The sequence below is a fragment of the Gorilla gorilla genome, chromosome 21 (assembly GCF_029281585.2).
Source record: "Gorilla gorilla gorilla isolate KB3781 chromosome 21, NHGRI_mGorGor1-v2.1_pri, whole genome shotgun sequence".
In the NCBI taxonomy this organism is placed as follows: domain Eukaryota; kingdom Metazoa; phylum Chordata; class Mammalia; order Primates; family Hominidae; genus Gorilla; species Gorilla gorilla.
In genome coordinates this window covers 36,153,857-36,163,805 of record NC_073245.2, presented here as the reverse complement: position 1 = coordinate 36,163,805, position 9,949 = coordinate 36,153,857, and positions in this window count along the sequence as shown.

Below are 9,949 nucleotides of genomic sequence, written 5' to 3'. Positions count from 1 at the left end.
TTATCTCACAGTGTTAAACATTTGTTTTGATTCAGTACTTTGGCAAAAATTTTTGTAGACTGTACAAAGGGACATTTTGGAGCCCATTGAGACCAATATTGAAAAAATGAACATCTTGCCATAAAACTAGAAAAGCTCTTGGTGAAAATGCTTTCTGATGTGTGAATTCATCTCACAGATGTAAACCATTGTTTTCATTCAGCCGGTTGGAAACACGCTTTTTATAGAGTTCAGGAGGGGATATTTCAGAGCCCATTGAAGCCTCTATTTGAATACTGAATATTCCTAGTGACTTATGGTGTTGAACATCTTTTCTGAGGTCTAAGAAATGTGTCAGGTACGGTGGCACATGCTTGTGGGCCCAGCTACTCAGGAAGCTGAGGTGGGAGGGTTACTTGAGCCCTGGAGGTTGGGGCTGCATTGAGCCATGATTGCACCACTGCACTCCAGCCTGAGTGACAGAGCTAAAACCTGTCTCAAAAAGATAAATAAGTCCTGGTGCGATGGCTCATGCCGGTAATCTAAGCACTTTGGGAGGGCAAGGTGGGTGGATCAAGAGGTCAGCAGATTAAGACCATCCTGGCTAACACGGTGAAACCCCGTCTCTACTTAAAATACAAAAAATTAGCTGGGTATGGTGGTGGGTGCCTGTAATTCCAGCTATTCGGGAGGCTGAGGCAGCAGAATCGCTTGAACCCGGGAGGCAGAGGTTGCAGTAAGCCAAGATCATGCTGCTGCACTCCAGCTTGGGCAACAGAGTGAGACTCCATCTCGAAAAATAAATTAAAAAATAATAATTAACAAATAAATAATTGACTTAATTTTTAGAACAGTTGTAGGTGTACAGAAAAATAGAGCAGAAGGCATATTGAGCTCTAATATCCGCCTCACACCACAGTACACACACTTCCTCTGTTATCAGCTTGTTAGTGCGGTACATTTGTTATGCTTGATGAGCCAATATTGATATTACTAAGTTCATGGCTTATATTAAGATTCACTCTTTGTGTTCTACCATTTATGGGCTTTGACAAATGCTTAAGCAATATATCCACCATTATAGGGTCACACAGAAAAGTTTCACTGCCCTAAAAATCTTCTGTGTTCCACCTATTCATCCTTCTCTCTGCTCAAGCCTCTGGCAACCACTGAACTTTATATAATGCCATCTGCTTAGTTTTGTCTTTTTTAGTATTCCATATAATTGGAACTCTACACTATGTGGCCTTTTTGCATTGACTTCTTTCACTTAGAAATACATGTTTAAGATTCCTCCATGTCTTGTCATGCCTTGGTAGTACATTTCTTTTTATTCCTGAAGAATATTCCATTGTATGAATGTTTCACAATTAGTTTATCCATTTCCTTATTGTACGATATCTTGGTTACTTCCAATCTTTGTTGGTTATGTATAAGCTGCTATAAACATTCATATACAGAATTTGAGTGGATATAAGTTTTCAAGTCATTTGAGCATATACCAAGGAATACAATTGCCAGATCCTATGGTAAGCATATGTTTAGTTTTGAAGGAATTTGCAATACTGCCTTCCACAGTGGCTTTACAATTTTGCATTCCCAGCAGCAATCAATGAGAGTTTCTGTTGCTCCATATCCTCATCAGCATTTGGTAGTCTCAGTGTTTGGATTTGAGCCAGTCTAATAGATGTGTAATGGTATCTCATCATAGTTTTAATTTGAATTCCCTAGTGACATATGGTGTTGAGCATCTTTTTAGATGCTTATTTTTTGCTATCTATATAGCAAAGGGCAGATACAGATGGTGGACTGCAGGGAAAGAGCTTGCTATGATGATAGGAAGCTGCAGGCAGAGATGATCTCACAGTTAACTGGGCATCAACTGTGCCTTCTCCTGTCACATAAAATGTGATCTACCTGAGTTTTGACTGGAAACAAAGAATATCTGATTGTTCATAAATATTTCTTACTGAAGCTTGAGGTTTATGTATGTTATGATCAAAAGGTGATATCACCCCAATATATAAGCAGGTTGGGGTACAACAGGGAATGATTGTCAGAGATGTTGAGAGTCTACATTGAATGGATGGTGTCACTGGCTTCCCATATATTTCTCATTATGGACTTTAACTTTTCATTTGCCACATGAAAGGCCACTGAGATAGGCTAAATCACATTTTTCTCTTGGGGATCTCTGTTACTGAGAAATTTCTGCATTCTGGGCTACACTGGGTTCATAATCTGACTATATATATATATATATCGTGTGTATGTTTGTTCCTTCCCTAAAATGCTCAGTTCAGCTGCAGTTCTAGAGGCAAATCCTACTAGGTTTCCATTTTAGAGAGTTGAAGATCTGAGGTCTGGAGAAGTTAGTGTGTAGAAAGTTATATTTAACAAGTGGCAAGACCATGTGGCTAGGTCAGATAAGCTGCCTTCAGATTTTACTCTTGAACTTCTACTGGATAATGTCTTTTTTTATAGAAAAGAAAAGAGTGAACTTAGATTTTTTTTTTCAAAATCATGGACTGTAAGAGTTCTTTCAAGATATGATGAAAAGCAATAATTGTCTCATTTTACATTGCCTATAATTATTGCTCACCAGAAATTGATTATCCATGCAGCAACCTTTTACATTCCTCTCTGCTTTACTATGCATGAGGGGGCTTCACTGTAAATAAGAGGTCCAAGATTCAGAAATATCTTTAACTTGCAATGCTTGGTCACATGTATCCATCTGAAAAATATTTTGCTCATTAGCCATATGGACTCATATGGCAAACTACAGCCAGAGACACAAAATGTGGAAAGAAGAAAGGGCTATCAGAAGTTGTCTCCTTACATTTTGTATTTCTATTCATATGCATCTAGAATCATAAGGAATTTGAGCAAATGGGAAATGTAAAGTCCTAATCAAAGCATACCCACATTTCAGTTATCTACATTATTGCACATTTAAATTTATAATGCATACATAGGATACAATTCAATAGGTATAAAAATGTTAAGTAACATTTTCTCTTATGCACCCCAGTCACTCAGTAGCTCACTTTAGAGTCAACATTTTAATTTTGTTGTGCATACTTTCATAAATTTTCTCTCTCCCTGTCTCTCTCTCTCTCTCTCTCTCTCTCTCTCTCTCTCTCTCTCTCTCTCTATATATATATATATATATATATATATATATATATATATATATATATATACATTCTTTTTTGAGGTGGAGTCTCGGCCTGTCACCCAGGCTGGAGTGCAATGGTGAGATCTCATCTCACTGCAACATCTGCCTCCTATGTTCAAGCAATTCAACTGCCTGAGTAACTAACATTACAGGTGTGTGCCACCACACCCGGCTAATTTTTTGTGTGTGTGTTTTTAGTGGAGACGGGGTTTCACCGTGTTGGACAGGCTGGTCTCAAACTCCTGACCTCGTGATCCACCCGCCTCAGCCTCCCAAAGTTTTGGGATTACCAGCGTGAACTACCACACCTGGCCATTTTTTTCTCTTTAAAATAAATTTTATTGTGTATATTTAAGGTTCACATATGATGTTATAGAATACATATAGATACTAAAAATTCATTACTATAGTGAAGCAAATTACCATATCTATCACAGATACGCACATTTTTTGTGTGGCAAGGGAAGGTAAAATCTTATTTAGCATGAATCCCATATAGAGTACAATTTTATTACCTATAGTCCTCATGTTGTATATAGATGTATAGGATTGTTCATCCTACATATCTGCTACTGTGTATCTCTGACCCACATGTCCTTATTTCCTCCCTTCCTCTCTACCTGATAACTACTCTGTTGTTCTTTTTTTTTTTTTTAGGCAGAGTCTCACTCTGTTACCTCCCAAAAGTGCTGAGATTATAGGTGTGAGCCACCACACTTGGCTGCTTTCACCATTTCAGACTGAACTTGAAGAAGAACCTGAGGAAAAACATGACTTTAAAATTTTGATGAATGGAGAAATCTCTTTCCATTCACCTTCCTTTCCTCTATTTCATTCTTATTGTGAAATATGCAAACAAACATATGGATCCATCAGTTATTAAATAAACATCTGTGTGATACCTATCCAGGTGAAGAAATAGAGCACTATCACCACAAAGAAGTCCTCTGTATGCCCCTAAATGATCCTAAAGTCTTCCATCCCTTGTTAGTAACAGATATAACAGATAACCACATTATCTGTGGATATCTGCGTTTCTCTCCTAGGTTCTCTTTTTATTATGTATTTTTTTCTTTCTTTTCTTTTTCTTTTTTCTTTTTTCTTTTTTTTTTTTTTAGAGACGGAGCCTTGCTCTGTCACCCAGGCTGGAGTGTAGTGGCATGATCTTGACTCATTGCAACCTCCAACTCCTGGATTCAAGTGATTCTCATGCCTCAACCTCCCTAATAGCTGGGATTACAGGCATGGGCTATCTGCCACCACGCCTGGCTAATTTTTGTATTTTTAGTAGAGATGGGGTTTTACATGTTGGTCAGGCTGGTCTCGAACTCCTGACCTCAGTGCCTGGCCTTATTATGCATTTTTTAGAAGTCTGAAGTCAAGTCTGGTTTTGCCTGGTTTTTCTCTTACATAATTGGAGTAAAAGTCTGTATCCTGCTGCCTCTGGCTCCTTTTACCCAATATTAAGTATTTAATATTCACACTTAGCATTGTTTCTGCATTCTATTAAAACAGTACACCAGCCAGTCACGGTAGCTCACGTCTATAATCCCAGCACTTTGGGAGGCCGAGGCAGGCAGATCACTTGAGTTCAGGAGTTCCAGACCACCCTAGCCAACATGGTGAAACCCCATCTCTACTAAAACTACAAAAAGTAGGCCATGCGGTGGCTAATGCCTGTCATCTCAGCACTTTGAGAGGCTGAGGCAGGCAGATCGTGAGGTCAGGAGATCGAGACCATCCTGGTGAACACGGTGAAACCAAATCTCCACTAAAGATACAAAAAATTAGCTGGGCGTGGTGGCATATGCCTATAGTCCCAGCTACTCGGGAGGCTGAGGCTGAAGAATCACTCTGGGAGGTGGAGGTTGCAGTGAGCCGAGTTTGCACCACTGCACTCCAGCCTGGTCGACAGAACTAGACTCTGTTAAAAAAAAAAAAAAAGGCCAGGCATGGTGGTGGGTGCCTGTAATCCCAATTACTCGGGAGGCTGAGGCAGGAGAATCAGTTGAACTTGGGAGGTGGTGGAGGTTGCAGTGAGTCAAGATTGCACCCTGTACTCCAACCTGGACAACAGAGTGAGACTCAGTCTCAAAAAAAAAAAAAAAAGGCCGGGCGTGGTGGCTCCCACCTGTAATCCCAGCACTTTGGGAGGCGGAGACAGGTGGATTACCTCAGGTCAGGAGTTTGAGACCAGACTTACCAACAAGGTGAAACCCTGTCTCTACCAATAATACAAAAATTTGCTGGGAGTGGCAGCACCCATCAGTAAGACAAGCTACTCGGGAGGCTGAGACAGGAGAATTACTTGAACCTGGAAGGCAGAGATTGCAGTGAGACGAGATCGCGCCCTGCACTCCAACCTGGGGGCCTGAGCAAGACCCCATCTCAAAAATAAAAATAAAAATAAAAATAAAAATAAAAATACAGTACACCAGTGTGTATCCCTTCATTGTTGGTAGACATGTGGGTTGTGTTCATTTTTGTCAGTTACAAATGATGCTGTTGTGAACATTTGTGTATTTATATTTGGTTACCATTAGTGTGTATAGTGTGTATAGTGAACAGTATAAAACAAGAGGTGAAACCATAGGCTACAGGGTAAACATATCTTCCATTTTACTAGCTATTATTGGTTTCATCCCAATGTTAACACACCAACTGACAGTCTTACAATGTCTGATAATTCCAAAATCTTCGCATTCTTCTTGATACTTAATTTTGTCAAAATTTTAATTTGAGTTTTTGGTGGATATGTGGCAATGATTGTGATATTAATTTACTGGGCCTTTTCTTCTCTGTAACTAGCCCTGTCAATATATATGTGTGGTGTGGCAGGGGTAGGAGCCCCTAGAGGTAGCATGAGCTCTGGAAACCTTAATCATTCTATGTGAAAAAGTTGGTGGGGCAGTGATTTTTTTTTTTTTTTTTGAGACAGAGTTTTGCTCTTGTTGCCCAGGCTGGAGTGCAGTGGCACAATCGCGGCTCATTGCAACCTCCACCTCCCAGGTTCAAGTGATTTTCCTGCCTCAGCCTCCCAAGTAGCTGGGATTAAAGGTATGTGCCACCACAACAAGCTACTTTTTTGTATTTAGTAGAGATGGGGTTTCACCACGTTTGTCAGGTTGGTCTTGAACTCCTGACATCAAGTGATCCACCCGCCTCAGCCTCCCAAAGTGCTCAGGCATGCACCACTGCCCCTGGCCTGTTTTCATTTTATTAATTAGCTGATTCATTCAGACACATAATTATCAAGTCAAATCTCACTCTTTCCTTAGCATTTATCTTCAGTTTAGCTTAGAAAATCTATTCCTATTTTAAAACATATACAATTATTTGAGTGTGGTGGCACATGCCTGTAATCCCAGCTACTTGGGAGGCTGAGGCAGGAGTATCACTTGAACCTGGGAAACTGAGGTTGCAGTCAGTCAAAATCGCCCCACTACACTCCAGCCTGGATGACAGAGTGAGACTCCATCTCAAAAAACAAAACAAAACAAAACGAGAAGGTTTTCTCCAGATCATTTTTACATTTAATTATTCAGTCTGTTTTGACTATACCTTAATGTGAAGAATTCAGTAAATATAACTTCAATCCTACACACTATTAGTCAATGTACGTAACATGATTTATTGAATAAACCAGTCCATTCCCAACATCATTCTACTAAAAATACAAAAAACATTAGCCAGGCAGGTGGTGGGCACCTGTAGTCCCAGCTACTCGGTATGCTGAGGCAGGAGAACGGTGTGAACCCAGGAGGTGGATCTTGCAGTGAGCCTAGATCACACCACTGCACTCCAGCCTGGGCAACAGAGCAAGACTCCATCTCCAAAAAAAAAAAATAATAATTTTATTTCCCAATGTAAATTAATAGAGCCATTAAGGAAAATAACATGGAGATTCATCAGAAATTAAAAATAGAATTACTGTATGTTCCAGCAATCCCACCTATGTGTGTATAGCTAAAGGAATTGAAATCAGCATACTGAAGAGATAACTGCACTACCATATTCACTGCAGCATTATCCATAATAGCTAAGATATGAAAGCAACCTTGGAGGCCAGCATAGGATGAATGGATAAAGAAAATGTGATATATATATACACACATACACACATACATACACACACACTCATAAAGGAATACTATGCACTCTTCATTTTATTTATTTTATTTTGAGACATAGTTTCGCTCTTGTTGCCTAGGCTGGAGTGCAATGGCGTGATCATGGCTTACTGCAACCTCCACCTCCTGGGTTCAAGCGATTCTCCTACCTCATCCTCCCTAGCAGCTGGGATTACAGGCATGCACCACGTAGCCTGGCTAATTTTCTACTTTTAGTAGAGACGGGGTTTCTCCATGTTGGTCAGGCTGGTCTCGAACTCCCGACCTCAGGTTATCCACCCGCCTCAGCCTCCCAAAGTGCTAGGATTACAGGCATGAGCCACCATGCCCGATCTTACTATTTACTCTTTTTTTTTCCTTTGAGATGGAGTTTCCGTCTTTTTGCCCAGGCTGCAGTGCAATGGTGCGATCTCAGCTCACTGCAACCTCCGCCTCCTGGGTTCAAACGATTCTCCTGTCTCAGCCTCCCAAGTAGATGGGATTACAGGTGCCCACCACCATGCCCAACTAATTTTTGTATTTTTAGTAAACAGGGGGTTTCACAATGTTGCTCAGGCTTGTCTCGAACTTCTGAGCTTGAGTGATCCACCTGTCTCAGCCTCCAAAAGTGCTGGAATTACAGGCATGAGCCACAGCACCCAGCCAAAAACACAGATTAGTGTATTAATAGTCTGAAGTACTGTAAAATACTGCTGAGAGAACAGATCACTAATATCATCATCATAGAGCACAAAACAAGTTCTGGTATTATTAAGAAAATCATAGCTCTGACTAAAACATACATGGAAAACACATTCTATTAGAAGTTAAATTATACTAATACTATTGACAATCACTTTTATAGCTGTCACTGTAAACTCAAAGACAAGAAATAACTTCATCACCAGAAAACATAAAACAAGTACTTAGCCTTACTCCTGAGAAGGCTGTAGTTGCCTTTTACTGAACGACACCTCAGTTCTTGGGATAAAGTTTGAAACAGCAACTGGAAGGACAGCTTTAACTTTAAAATGGTTTTATTTTTAGGGTTGTCATGTTATAAAAGCTATTCTCACATAGCTAAGCTGTTGGAAAGAGACCAGGTTTTGTGAAGGTTTTTCATCAGGTGTTTCATGTTGTCCTCACTGCAACCTCAAACAATGGCAAATGCTTCGTAAGCCATTGTAATGTTTACTCAGTTACTGAGTTAGCAACTGTAATGCTAACTCAGCTGATAAATTAATAAAATTCTGTTTCTTTAGGCCGGGTGCAGTGGCTCACACCTGTAATCCCAGCATTGTGGGAGGCTGAGTCGGGCGGATCACAAGGTCAGGAGATTGAGACCATCGTGGCTAACACGGTGAAAACCTGTCTTTACTAAAAATCCAAAATATTAGCTGGGTGTGGTGGCACGCATCTGTAATCCCAGCTACTCGGGAGGCTGAGGAAGGAGAATCGCTTGAGCCTGGGAGGCAGAGCTTGCAGTGAGCTGAGATTGCATGACTGCACTCCAGCCTGGGTGACAGAGAGAGACTCCATCTCAAAATAATAACAATGAATAAATAAATAAAATAAAAAATGAAAAGGTGGAAGAAACTCAGACTTTCAAAAATTAAGGATCCTATTTTTACCTAAGATATTGGCTTTACTCTTTGGTTCCCTTGATTGACTTAGCCAATAATTTTTTTTCTACCTAACTACACAAGAAAAATGAAATGAAGGGGTAGAACTCAAGAATCCCTGTGCATTTCTAAAAGCCAAATTTTACAACCACTGCAATATTACCATTTACTAACGTTTTCTTTCTGTCTCAGCCAAAGGTAAGAGGCCTCTAACTGGGACAGGTATGGTGGCTCACGTCTGTAATCCCAGCAATTCGGTAGGCCTAGGTGGGTAGATCACTTGAGGTCAGGAGTTCAAGATGAGCCTGGCCCATATGTTGAAACCACGTCTCAACTAAAAATACAAAAATTAGCTGGGTATGGTGGTGGGCACCTGTAATCCCAGCTCCTCGGGAGGCTGAGGCAGGGGAATTTCTTGAACACAGGAGGCAGAGGTTGCAGTAAGCCTAGATCTTGCCCTTCTACCCCAGCCTGGGTGACAGAGAAAGACTCCATCTCAAAAAAAAAAAAAAAAAAAAAGAGAGTGAGAGAGAGAGAGAGGCCTCCGGCTGGATCCAAGTCAGTTAATTACCAGATCAAATCTGATCCTGGACCTAGTTCAGTTTCTGTCCTAACTTTCAAACTGTTTGGATCACAAATTTGTTCAGAGAAACTCAGAATTCCAAACACAAATCCATGGAGTTCTGAAATCTGAGAGAACTTACCCATGATCCCCAGCCGCTTTGAGAGATCAAGGGACAAAAGTAGGTCCTTGCAGGTACCTTGCTTGTTCACTCAGCACTCCTGGGGATTGTTAAGGCTCTACTTCAGATCCTACTTCTGACACCATCTGTTAAAAGAAAAACTTCAGCTGAATTAAATTTAAAGAAGTTCAATTCAGCAATCAACAATTCATGAATAGGGCAGTCCCTGGAATCACAGCAGATTCAGAGAGATTTCAGCACAGCCACGTGGTGAAAGATTTATAGACATAAAAAGGGAAATGAGGTACAGAAATTGGAGGTGAGGTACAGAAACAACTGAATTGGTTACAGCTTAGCATTTGCCTTAGTTGAGCA